Source organism: Monodelphis domestica, chromosome 6, assembly GCF_027887165.1.
Source record: "Monodelphis domestica isolate mMonDom1 chromosome 6, mMonDom1.pri, whole genome shotgun sequence".
NCBI classification, from domain to species: Eukaryota; Metazoa; Chordata; class Mammalia; order Didelphimorphia; family Didelphidae; genus Monodelphis; species Monodelphis domestica.
In genome coordinates this window covers 223,900,115-223,914,161 of record NC_077232.1, presented here as the reverse complement: position 1 = coordinate 223,914,161, position 14,047 = coordinate 223,900,115, and positions in this window count along the sequence as shown.

The window sequence follows — 14,047 nt, the reverse complement described above, 5'->3', positions numbered from 1 at the left end:
GCTGGAGTCTTTTTGCTATTATCCTATTTTAGATTTTTGCATCTGTGTTTATTAAGGAGATTGGTATACAGTTTTCTTTCTCCATTTTTGCCATGTATAGCCTTGGAATCAATAACATATTTGAATCATAAAAGTAATTTGGTAGAATTCATTCTTTGCTTATTATATCAAATAGTTTGTATAGTATTTGGATTATCTGTGTTTGAATGTTTGATAGAATTCACTTGTGAATCCATCAGGCCCTTGGGATTTTTTCTTAGGGAGTTCTTTGATGGCTTGTTCAATTTCTTTTTCTGATATTGGATTATTTCTTCTTCTGATAATCTAGGAAATTTATATTTTTGTAAATATTCTTCCATATAACCTATATTGGCATATTTATTATGATATAATTGGGCAAAATAGTTTTTACTGATTGCCTCAATTTCCTCTTAATTGCAGGTGAAGTCTCCCTTTTCATCTATGATACTGTTAATTTGGTTTTCTTCTTTCCTTTTTTTTATTTGATTGACCAGTACTTTGTCTATTTTGTTTTTTTTTCAAAACACCAGCTTCTAGTCTCATTTATTAGTTCAATATTTCCTTCACATTTGATTTTATTAAATTTTCCTATGATATTAGGATCTCTAATTTAGCATTCTTCTAGGGATTTTTAATTTGTTTGCTTTCAAGTTTTTTGATTTGCATGTCCAATTTATTGACCTCTGCCCTCTATAATTTGTTAATATATGAACCCATGAATATAAATTTCCCCCAAGTACTGTTTTGGCTGCCTACCATAGATTTTGAAAGGATATCTCATAATTGTCAGTTTTCCAATTAAATTATTAATTGTTTCTATGATTTGTTCTCTAACAGATTTTGGAGTATTATATATATATGATTTGATCTAATTGTAGCCCTTAAAGAAGAAAGTTTGAATAAAAAAAACATTTTCCTCTTTCCCCTCTCTTTCTTATTAATTTTTCATGTTTCTCTTGACCTTTTGTTGGGATATCAAACTTTCCATTTAGTTCTGGTCTTTTCTCTACAAATACTTGGAAATGTACTATTTTGTTGAATGTCTATACCTTCCCCTGGAAGTATATAATCAGTTTTGATGGATACATGACCCTCATTTGAAGATCCAATTCTCTTGCCTTTTTGAATATTATGTTCCAAGCCTTGTGGTCATTTAGTGTGGAAGCTGCCAAGTCCATTGACCATTACTGTGGACGTTTTTTCTTCCCTTTTTAGTCAGAAATCTGAGTGAGATGGGCAGGCTTTCTGTGTATGGAGCAAAGGAACAAAGATTTTGTGTGAGGCAACTCTCAAATCTCTGCAGCTTCTGCTATTTGCCTCCCTTCTGTATGCTACCTTCCAGCCAGCACCCACAGTCTGCGCTTTTCAGTCTGCTGAGGTTTCAGCTGTAGCTGCTCTCAGGGGTAGGTGTTTGGTGGTCTTCTTCAGCTCACAAGGACCTATATGTCCCCCTTACTCACTCTAGAGGTGACCCTCACTCACTTGCTGATTCTGGCACCTGCTGGCTCTGACTCTGCCTCTGTAGGTGGGGTGGGGAAGGGTAAATCAGCTCCCATTTTGGTGGGATCTTTTTCACCTTCTTATAGTGTGGAAATGCCCAAATTCCACATACCTTCAATGCTGCTCAATACAGTAGAGACCCTTCATTCTTATGAATTTGTTTTTTTTAAATATTTTGAGGTAGTCTATATTGGTGGGTGCTAAGGAGAGGATGAGTCTTGCATCTAGACTGCCACCATGTTTATCTGGAATGGAAAATATCTTTAAAAGTAGAATTAACATAATTATAACAGAGGTTCAAAAATTTGCTGAAGAAAAGAACCTCTTACTAAGGCAAAGACTACAAAAAAGAAAAGAAAAAAGGTAGAATAGCTCACTAAAGAAAATAATTCCTTAAAAAATAGAATTGGGCAAGTGGAAGCTAATGACATAACAACACATCAAGAAAAATATCAAATAAAGTAAAAAAAAATTAAAAAAGGAAGAAAGTGTGAAACATCTCATTGGAAAAACAAATCACTTGAAAAGTAGCTAAAGGAGAGATATTTTAAGAATTTTTGACTACTTGAAATCCATAATTTAAAAAAAAGTCTAATGCACAAATTTCAAGAAATTATCAGGGAAAACTGCCCCAATACAATAGATCCTGTTATATTTATTGAGGAATATGATGGGGAAATGGGGAAACAGGGGATAATGGAATGTTTGTAGCAGGGTATGTAGGAGTTGAAGGGAGAGGGGGAATATTGCTGCTGGGGGAAAGGAGAGATGCCCCCTGCCGAGAGGAAGCAGTAGGGGTCCAATAAGGATTATTTGTCATTGAATGACTGAACTGATGTTCATCTCCCTCTATGCCCCAGAAAAGATAGTCCACTTATCTGACTGAAAATTCAAATAAGATGAAGTTTAATAACCAGTTTGGATTTTAGAGGTATCAGGAAAGAGGGGCAAAGGATGTCCCTAAATAAGGTTAGAGTCTTCCTCAACTTTGGTGCTAAGGCCAGGCCTCACAGGCTGGTGGAGGGTTTCTCTCACTCCCATCCTCTGCACTAATTTTGTCAATTTCAGAATCTTAGCAGTAGACAAAAAGCAACCAGAAATTTTGACCTTCAGAACTGGTTGGGCCTGTGTCCTCAGGCTGAACCAAGAAGAGCCACTCCAAATACAGACTATGCTGAACAAATCCTTCCACCTCCAATACTAGGAAGGAACTAAAGCCAACATGAAGAAAGTGCTAGTCACAAGACCAAACTGCCACTCCCAGTTGCCCCTTCCCCCACCAGCTGTCAGTCTTGACAATTTCTTCTCTCTTGATATTCCCACTGCTGCTTGTTCCAACACAGTGACAGAAAGTTCAGAACTTATTTCTAGTTTCCTTTCCACAATCCAGAGGGTAAAATAGAAAAAAAATTAAATGTACCTGTTACCTATTGAAAGAGATCTCAATGTAATACTATTGTGATAAAAGGAATATTGAACTGGAGGAATTATTTGTGAATTGAAACTACATCTAGGAATTGATGCAGAGTGAAATGAGCAGAACCAGGAGAACATTGTACATAGAGACTGATACACTATGGCACAATTGAATGTAATGGACTACTCTATTAGCAGCAATGCAATGATCTAGGACTATTCTAAGGGACTTATTAGAAAGAATTCTATTCATATCCAGAAGAAAAACTGTGAGAATAGAAACACAGAAGAAAGATATTTTCTTGATAACATGGTTTTATGGGGATATTATTGGGGATGTAGATTCTACATGATCATTCTAATTCAAATATTAATAATATGGAAATAGGTCTTGATTAATGTAAAACCCAGTTGAATTGCTCATTGGCTATGGGAAGGGTGAGGGATCAGGTGAGGGAAAGAACATGAATCATGTAACCATAAAAAATTAATCATAATTAATTATTTTTTTAAAAAAATCAAAAAGAAAGATCTCAAAATTAAGACTTCTAGTCAAATTTCAGAGTACATAAGTGAAGGGAAAAAATATACTGCAAGTAGCCAGAAACACACCAAATATTGTGAAACCACAGTGAGAATAATACACGATTTAGCAAGTTCCATGTTAACGGAACAGAGGGTTTGAAACAAGATATTCTGGAAGGGAAATGATTTGGGATTAAAACCAAGAATAATCTATCCAATAAAACTGCAATTATTCAGGGAGAAAATTGATATTTAGCAAAATGGACTTTCAGGCATTCCTGACGGGAAGACCAAAGCTGAATAGAAAATTTGATATCCAAACACAAGAATCAGAAAACACATCAAAAGGTAAACATGAAAGAAAAATCATAAGGGATTAAAATTTAAACTGTTTATATGGGAAGATAATACATTTACTGAGAACTTTATCATTGTTAGGATACTTAAAAGGAGTTTTCATCTATAGAGGCTGTAGTTGTGATTTGATTATGTTGGAATGATCTCTAAAAACAAAGGTTTAAGAAAGAAGATACAGTGGAAGAAGGTAGAAAGTAGAGATTAAATGGGGAGAGGTGGATTCTCACATAAAGGTGATGTATAAGGAAGAGTTTTGAAATAAAGGAGAATATGTTGGTGTTGGCAATGCTTGAACCTCTCTCTAATCAGAATGTGAATAAAAAAGGAAGTGTGTGTGTGTGTTTATTCAATTGTGTATCACAATTTTTCTTACCCAAAAGAGAAATAGAAAAGGAAGGAGATAAATTAAAGGGATAGATGATTAAAAAAAAAGTATGGTGGATGAAGTTAGGCGGGTAATAAAAGAAAAATGGGCCTTTGGAAGGGATAGGATTAAAAAAAGGAAGAGAAGAAAATAGGAGGTAGGGAATTACAGAGTTTTAAAAAAGGGAGAATGTTATTGCAACAAGGTCATCCATAAGTAGAACCGGATAACAGAATACATTAGAAATTCCAGCAATTTGTTGTTTATAAGAAACACACTTGAAGTAGAGAAATACACAAAGGATTAAAATAAAGGGCAAGAGTAGAATCTAATATGACTTAGATGAAGTAAAAAAGGCAGAGAGGTAACAATTATCATCTCAGACAAAGTAAAACCAAAAATAGGTCAAATTGAAAGATGATCAGGTAAACTATACTTTGTGAAAAAGTTACCAAAGAAAATGATATAATATCAAAACCTTTTATGGTAACTTTCTCTTATTAAGACTTCATATTCCCAAAATATGATTAGTATAAAACTGAGCCATTTAAAAATGTCATTTTGAAATTGATAGATGATCAAAGCATATTAATAGGCAATGTTCAGAAAAAGAATTCAAAACTATATTTATATGAAAAAATGTTCTAATTCACTGTTGATTAGAGAAAGGTAAATTAAATAAAATTGAGTTCTATCTCAAAGCCTTCCAAAATAACAAATGCTATTGGGCATCAGGGAAAATATACACTAATAAATTGGTAGTAGTGGATTGGTCCAACCATTCTGGAGAGGGATTGGGATGATTCCCTAAGATCTATAAACTGGGAAAAACTTTGTTACAACAATTTCACTACTAGATCCAAATCCCAAAGAGGTCAAAGGAAAAGGAAAATGGACTTGTATGTACAAAAGTATTTAGGCCATCTCTGTTCATAGTGGTATAGAATTAAAAATAGGCAGATACTAATTAATTGAGAATGGTTGGACAAGTTATGGTATATAATTGTGATGGAATATTGTGCTGTGTGAAATAATGATGGGGTGGTTTTATAAGCAAAAAAATGGCAAGACCTATAAATGAATGAAAAATGAAGTGAGAAGTATAATAACATCAGTGCTGTAGTGATGATCTGCTGTGAAAGACTTGATTGCTCTAAACAATTCAGTGATTCAATATAATTCCAAAGGACTAATGATGAATAAAAGTAATTAAAAAAATTGGAGCTTAATGGTAATTGGAGTATTTTTTCCTATATATTTCTTGCCTTTTTGCAACAGGGCAAATATGGAAGTATGTTTTGCATAATTTCATATGTATAATTTATATCATATTGTTTGTGTCTTCATGACGAGTATAAGAGAGAGTGGGAGGGAAAAGAGAGTTTGGAACCCAAAACATGAAAAGAAAAGAATGCAAAAAATAAATATTTTAAAAGAATATATATACATATTCTATGTATAATGTTATGAAGAGGTCAAAGAACTAAAAGTTAAAGTAGTTTTTTTATAAGTACTTCAAAGCCTATTATGAAGTCAAGTTATAAAAAATGAAAAATTAATTAAAAAACAAACAAAAAAATTCCAGTAATTTGAAGTCATAAAAGAAAGCAAAAAAAAAGAACATTAAATCATAGTAATTCTTGAAGGTTGTATACTAAATTATAGTGTTAATGATAATTTTCCATGGGAGAAATACTAAGATAGACAAGAATAAGTATCCTTGCATATTATGATGAATTATACTAACATTCTCTTATTATTTTTGCCATTTTGGTAAAAATCATTTTTATATTTGTTCAATTAAAATATCTAGTTAATGCTTTCCTTCCCCTAACCCATTTAAAGAAGATAGCATTTGACAAGATACACACACACACACACACACACACACAATTATGTCTTACTTATTTCTTTTTTATCTGTACTCTGTCTGAAGGTGGATACAGACAAGTCAATCTACAAAATATTTTTTTACTCTATATAAATGTCTCTTGATTCTGCTTGTTCTACTTTTCATAGTTTCATGTAGATTTTTTTCATGATTTTCCAAAATTACCCTGTTCATCATTTCTTACAATACAATAGCATTCCATAATACTCTTTTGTCATAAGTTGTTTAATCATTCATCAGTTGATGGGTCTACCTCCAATTTTCAGTTCTTGACCAACACAAAGCTGTGACAAATAATTTATAACAAGTAGGTTATTTTCCTTTTTCCCTGATCATTCAAGGAAATGAACACAATAGTGGTATTTTTAGATAGAAAGATATACATAGATTTACAAGTCTTTTATCTTAATTCCAGATTGTTTTCCAAAATGATTGGATCAGTTCACCATTCCATCAAAAGAGTATTAGTGGCCTGATTTTCCACACCCCCTCCAACATTTTTCATTTTGTCCTTTTATCATTTTAGACAATTTGATAAGTGCAAGAAATTATCTGAATTGTTTAGATTTTTATTTCCTTAATCAATTATGATTTAGAGCACTAATTAATATAATTACATAGAGCTTTGAGTTTTTCCCTCCAAACACAGTCTATACCTTTTGGCTATTTATCATTGGGGAATGGTTCAATTCATATTCTTAAAAAATTGGAAAAATTTCTTTTTATATTTTAGATGTGAGACCTCTATCTACAAAATTGGCTATCAATTTTCCCTTCAACTTACTGCTTTCCTTTTTTTCATGAACTTTATTTATTTAGAATATTTTTCCATAGTTACATGATTCATGATTGCCCCCTCTCCATTTTTCACCCTTCCAGAGTTGACAAAGAGTTCCACTGGGTTTTACATGTATCATTGTTCAGAATCGATTTCCATGTTATTTATATTTGAAGTAGAGTGAACTTTTACCATCAAAATCCCAATCATATTATTATCATACCACAAGATCGATCATATGTTTTTCTTCTGCTTTTCTGTTCCCACAGTTCTTTCTCTGAATGGGTATAGTTTTTTTTTTCTTTTCCTCTTAAGTTCCTCTGGATCGTCCTGGGTCATTGCACTGCTGCTAGTAGAAAAGTCTATTACATTTTATTGTGCCATAATGTATTTGTCTCTGTGTGCAATGTCCTCCTGGTTCTGCTCCTTTCACTCTGCATCAATTCCTGGAGATCTTTCCACTTGACATGGAATTCCCCCAGTTCATTATTACTTTCAGCACAATAATATTCCATCACCATCAGATACCATAATTTGTTCAGCCATTGCACAATTGATGGACATCCCAGCATTTCCAATATTATTTTTACCACCACAAACTTTGTGGCTATAAATATTTTTGTATATTTTTTCTTATTATCTCTTTGGGGTACAAACACAGCAGTGGTGTGGCTGGGTCTGTGGAAAGGAAACAAGACTGATAGTTTGTGGGGGAAGGGGCAATTGGGAGTGGCAGTTGGGTCTTGTGATTAGCACTTCCTTCCTGCTGGGTTGGGACTTGCTTCCTGGTGTTGGAGGAGGGAGGAGCCCATTCAGCCCAGTCTGGAGTGGTATGCTTTTCTTGGTTCAGCACAAAGACACAGGCTTCTGAAGGTCAGAACTGTTCTTGTTTGCTTTCTGTCTACTTCTAAGATTCTGAACTAGACAAAGAAGGACTGATATAGAGTAGACGGGAGTAGGAGAACCCTCCGCCAGCCTCGGGGCCTGGCCTCAACTCTGAAGCTGAGGAAAAAACTCCAATCCCAACTGCTTATTAAACTTTATATTATTTGAATTTGCAGTCAGATAAGTGGACTATCTTTTCTGGTCATAGAGGGAGCTGAACTTCAGGTCAGTCATTCAATGACAAACAGTCCTTATTGGACCCTTGCTGCTTCCTCTCAGCAGGGGGCATCTCTCTCCTTTGCTTCACAGAGCAATATTCCCTCTCTCCCCTTAAACTCCTCCATACCCCATACAAACCCCCAATTATCCCCCATTTTTTTAATCCCCCCCATTTCTTTTCCAAATAAAAATAACAGGTTAAATGGTAGGCATTCTTTTAAATCCCTTTGGGAATAGCCCTACAGAATGGTTGGACCATTTCACAATGCCATCAGCAGTGCATTACTGTCCCAATTTTGTCACTTCCCCTCCAATATTTATCACTTTGCTGTCATATTGGCCAGTCTGATACATGTAAGGTGGTACCCAGAGTTGTTTTGATCCACACTTCTCTAATCAGGAGGAATTTAGAACATGTTCTTCATGTGTTTATTGATAGTTTTGATTTTCTCATGTAAAAACTGCCTATTCATATCCCTTGACCATATTATCTATTGGGGAATGGTTTGATTTTTTTTTTTTTGCAAATTTGACTTAATTACTTATATATTTGGGAAATTAGACTTTCATCAGAGAGTTTTGTTATAAAAATGTTCTCTGAATTTTCTGCTTTCCTTCTAATTTTGGTTGCATTGGTTTTGTCTGTACAAACACTTTTTAAATCTGATATGATCAAAATCACTCATTTTATATTTTGGAATGTTCTCTATCTCTTGCTTGATCTTAATTTTCTTCCTTTCCCATATATCTGACATGTATGCTATTCTATATTTACTTATTTTATTTATGATTTCCCTCTTTATATTTAAGTCATTTACCAATTTTGAACTCATGTTGGTATAGAGTTTAAGATGTTCATCTAAACCTAACTTTTCCCAAACTGTTTTCCAATTATCCCAGCAGTTTTTGTCAGAAAATGAGTTCTTGTCCCAAGAGCTGGGATCTTTGGGTTCATTGAACACTTGCTTTCTGAGGCCATTAACCCCTAGTCTATTCCATTGATCCACTTTTCTTTCCCTTAGCCAGTACCATATTGTTTTGATTACCACTGCTTTACAGTACAGTTTAAGATCTGGTACTGCTAGGCCCCCATCCTTTACATTTTTTCTCTTGATATTCTTGATCTATTGTACTTCCAGATGGACTTTGTTGTAATTTTTTCTAATTCTATAAAAAAAAAATTGGTAGTTTGATAGGTATGGCAATGAACAAGTTGATTAATTTGGGTAATATTGTCATTTTTATTATGTTAGCTTATTATACCCATGAGTAAGTAGTGTTTTCCTAGTTATTTATCTCTAGTTTTAGTTGTATGAAAAGTGTTTTGTAGTTGTGTTATATGTCATATAATTCCTGTATTTATTTTGGTAGATAAACTGAAATATTTTATATTGTCCAGAGTGATTTAAAATAGAATTTCTCTTTCTAATTACTACTGCTGATCTTTTTTGAAAATACATAGAGATGCTGATGATTTATATGGGCTTACCTTATACTCTGCAACTTTGCCAAAGTTGCAAAGTATTTCCACTAATCTTTTAGTTGATTTTCTTGGGTTCTTTAAGTATAACATCATATCATCTGCAATGAGGGATAGTTTAGTTTTCTCATTGCCTATTTTAACCCCTTCATTTTCGTTTTCTTCTCTAATTGCTTCTGCTAGTGTTTCTAGTACAATATTGAATAATAGGGGTGATAATGGGCATCCTTGCTTTATTCCTGATATTTCAATAAGATATGTCATGTTTTCCTTTATTTTTTCTTTACTTTAATTCGGCTTTATTGTTTCTTGATTTCTCATGCAATCATTAGTTTCTAGATGATCAATTCTGATTTTTAAGACCTGATTTTACTCTGTCAGTTTTTGGTTCTCCTTTTTCAATTAGCCCATTTCTTCTTGCATCACTTTCCTTTCTCCTTGCATCACTTTTAATTTCTCTTTCTCACTTTTCCTCTGCCTCTATTAATTGGTTTTTGGAGTCATTTTTGAGTTCTTCCAGAATCTGTGTCCAATACATTTTTTTTTCTTTTGGACTTGGGTATGTTTCCTTTGGTGGATTCAATTGGCTCTTTTGATACTGATAGGTTAAAGATTTGCCTCAGGCTAAGGTATGATCCTTAGATCTCACTCTGATCTTGATCATGTAAGGGACTGATCAAATTCTAGCCTCAGGCTTACTCTCAACTTTTTGGACTTCCTCTGTACTTCATCCAATCAGGCACATCTTTGATTGTCCTGTCTTGGAGCTCCACCCTGAGCTTTAGGCAAAAAGATCAGTACTTAGTACTTAATACTATCAGGCACCCGAAAGTGTGAACTAAATCCTTATCCTTAGGCCAGAATTATTGGCTGGGCTGGGGTTCAGGACTTTTCCACAGGTTTGAAATTTCAAGGAGTATGGGTTGGTTTGTACCAGTTCCTGAACCTTGGATTGCAGATGCGGAGTAGGGGTGTGTGGCTTGCTCTTCCCTCCTTGCTACAGCTTTTTGCTGGGTCTGCTCTCTTCTTATCCCAGTTTCCCGGATGTTATTTGTCTACCTTTTGGGTTTTTTCTTGAAAGTTATTTTACTCTGTCTGTTTGTTCTTTCTCTCCAGTCCTTGTTTTGAGGTGATATTTTAATCTTGGTACGGGCACAGAGCTGCTGAGGATTACTCTGCCATCTTGGCTCTACCACTGCTTTCCTTCTAATCTGGATTACATTAGTTTTATTTGTACAACCTCTTTTTAATTTAATCTCAAATTAATTATCCATTTTACATTTCACAATACTATCCCTTGTTTATTCATGAATTCTTCTCTTGAACTTTTGGTTCCAGAGTCAAGATGGTGGAGAAGAATCAGTGAAGCTTGAAACCACAATGAGAATCCTCTCCAATCAATCTGAAAATAACACCACAAAATGAATATAGGAGAGAAAGAATGAACAAGAAGACAGAATAAGACAACACAACTTGAAAGATAAACAGAGAACTTCTGAGGTACTGAGGTGAAAGGGGAGCACAGCCAGAAGGAGTCTACAGCAAGGAATAAGGAGGAAGCCAACAGAAAGCACCCCATACACACACTCTACACCTACTGTTGCAGATCCTGAACCAGACCAGAAGATCATTCAGATCCTGAGACCCTGCCTGGGCCAATAAGGGTCTATCCCAACACACACACACACACAAACCTTAACATTCTAAGGAAACCTCTGGCAAGGTCCAGGATCAGTCCAGGCCCAGAGCAGTCCGTGCTGTGCAACCATATCTGTGTCAGAGTAGAGCAAGCCCAGGAGTCATAGTCTAGGATCATGGTAAGGACAAAGATCCCATTTGGGGGTAGTCTGTTTACCCAGAGCTGGACTCACAGATGTCTGTCAGGGGCAGTCCCAAGGTGCTACCATGAAGTTTGGCTAATACTTGCCAAAAGTTCAAGGTGGAGCCCCAGGGCAGGGCAGTCTGCCTTTAATTGTGTGCTTGACCATCATCAAGCCCAGAATGAGTCCAAAAGCCTATACCCAAGCCTGAGGCTAGAATTTGAGCTATTAGCAATCTCAGGGCATAACCAAATCAGCAGTGGGAGGTGGTTCTCAAAGATCCTAGCCCACAGGCCATCATACCATGTTGGAAGAACTGAAACTTGCAGAAACCCAGAAATAAAGGTAAGGGTAGCATCAAGGAAGAACTTAAGTTTAAGTGGGTACCCTAAATTCCCAGAGACTGGAGTCTACATTTTAAAAGCCTGGAAAAATTAGAAAACATCAGAAGAAATCATCTAACCATAGAGAATATTTATGGAGACAAAGACCAAGACACAGACATAGAAAGGGACAGTGAAAGCAAAGAAAATCCATGAAAAATCCAAAGTAATATGAGTCCTTAAAAAAGGATTTAAAAAATCAACTAAGAGAGGCAGCGGAAAATGGGGAAGAGAAATGAAAGCAATGCAAGAAGAAACAGACCAAATGAAAAAGATGGCTCAAAAAGCTGATGGAAGAAAATCATTCTTTAAAAATTAGAATTGGGGGAGACTTTCAGGAGCCAATATGTCAGCTTGGAGGCAGGGATTGAATCCTCTTTGTAGGCCATTCCATGCCAATAAGGGACAGGGAGCTTCAAGGGGGACAGGAAGCCAGGTCTGGCAGTGGGTTGGAGCCAGAGGACCCTCCAGCTTGATTCAACCTGAGGGGTGCATGAAGAGGATTGAATTCTCGGTTTGGGAGGGAGCATAGAAGAAGGGTCCTGTGGCCCTTCCCCCACCTACTGTGCTGGGACTCCAGTAGTTGCTGGGATATTTGGGTGAGTGCTTCCAGCCTGGAAGGAGTGCCTTGCTACTGTAACTGCATGTGGCTCAGGCCTCTGACCACAGCTAGAAGGGGAGCAACTGGAGAAGAGAAGCAGAGAGGAGGGCAGCCTGGCTTCAACCTTCAGCCACCAGTGCTATATCTTGGACCTCTGCCTCTGGAGGTTTTGTTCTCAGGGCACATCCAGTTTGTAGATCAGCTTGGGCCTTTTTAATTCAGGCTAGCAATAGTTCAGATAAGAAACCTTCCGAGGGAAGAAAAGTTCAATCTCCAAAACCCCTCTGCTATCTGCCGCACTAAGATCTATGGTAGGAATCTGGCTGACTGAGATCCAGGGCAAAAGCTGCAACTGGGACAGAGTGCCTTGATACAACCATGGGAGGCTCAGATCTCTGACTGGGCAGCTGGCAGGGAGGCAGTTGATAAGGGGAAAGAGAGGAGGATGAGGGTAACTACCTTCAGTTCCCACACCTTTACCTTCACCTTCACCTTCACTTTTAGCTTCCACTGGAAGCTGGGGAAGATTTGGCCTCAAGGCTCATTGGTGCAACAGGCCAGTTCCATCAGCCTAATCAAGTTAATCAGCAGAGTAGAGAAGAAGTTCCTTCAGGACAGAACAGCCCAAACCCACAGATCCAGCAAATAAACTGAGGAGCAAGAATACAGCTAATGGGGATACTGGGGGAGAAGGAAAAATATGAGTAAACAGAAAAAGAAAAAAGAAATTACTATTGATAGTTTCTATTTAGGTAATGAAAAGGGAATGGATTGAATGGAAGAGGACCAGGGGACACCAAGTGGAAGGTCAGGAACTCCAGCAAATTGGACTGAGGCTTTGGAAGAACTCAAAACACACACAAACACACACATGCACACAAACAGTTGGGAGAGACTGAGGAAAATTGGGAAAAGAACATAAAAAGCAAAATAGGATATCTGGAAATAGAGGCACATGAACTAAAACAAGGAATTGAAAAAGTCAGAATTTGAAAGCCAGAACTGACTAGCTTGAAAATTAGGCAAAGAAAGTGAAAGATGACCTACAAAGAAAAACAGTCCAAAGGGAAAAGGATGATCAAGAAGCCAGAGATGAAGTTCAGGCTTTAAAAATTAGGATCCAACAACTAGAGGCAAATGACTTCACAAGGCAGCAAGAATCTATAAAACAAAATCAAAAGAATGAAAGAATTGAGGAGAACATGAAACACCTCACTGATTAAACAGTAGCCCTTGAAAGTGGACCCAGGCAAGACAGTTTGGAAATTGTTGGTCTACCAGAGGATCATGATAAGGGAAAAGGCCTGGACATTATCCTATAAGAAATTATTCAGGAGAACTTCCCTGGCATTCTTGAATAGGAGGGTAAAGTAGAGATTGGGGGAATTCACAGATCACATCCTGGATTGAATCCCAAATTGACAATACCCAAGAATGCTGTGGCCAAGTTGAGCAACTTCCAGACAAGAGAAAAGATACAACAAGCTGCTAAAGAGAAGCCATTTGGATATCATGGAGCTACAGTTGTGATGACATAGGACCTAAATGCATTCACACTGAAAGACTGGAAGGCATGGAATATCCAGAGGGTAGGAGAGCTATTTCTACAACCAAGAATCAACTATTCAGCAGAATTGACTGTATTCTTGCAGGGGAAATTATGGTCATTTGATAAAATAGAAGACTTTAAAGCATTCCTAGAGAAGGGACCTGACTTAAACAGAGGATTTGATGTCAAAACAAAGAACTCAAGAGAATCACCTAAGGGAGATGAAGAAAGGGGAAAAATAGAATTGGGCAACTAGAA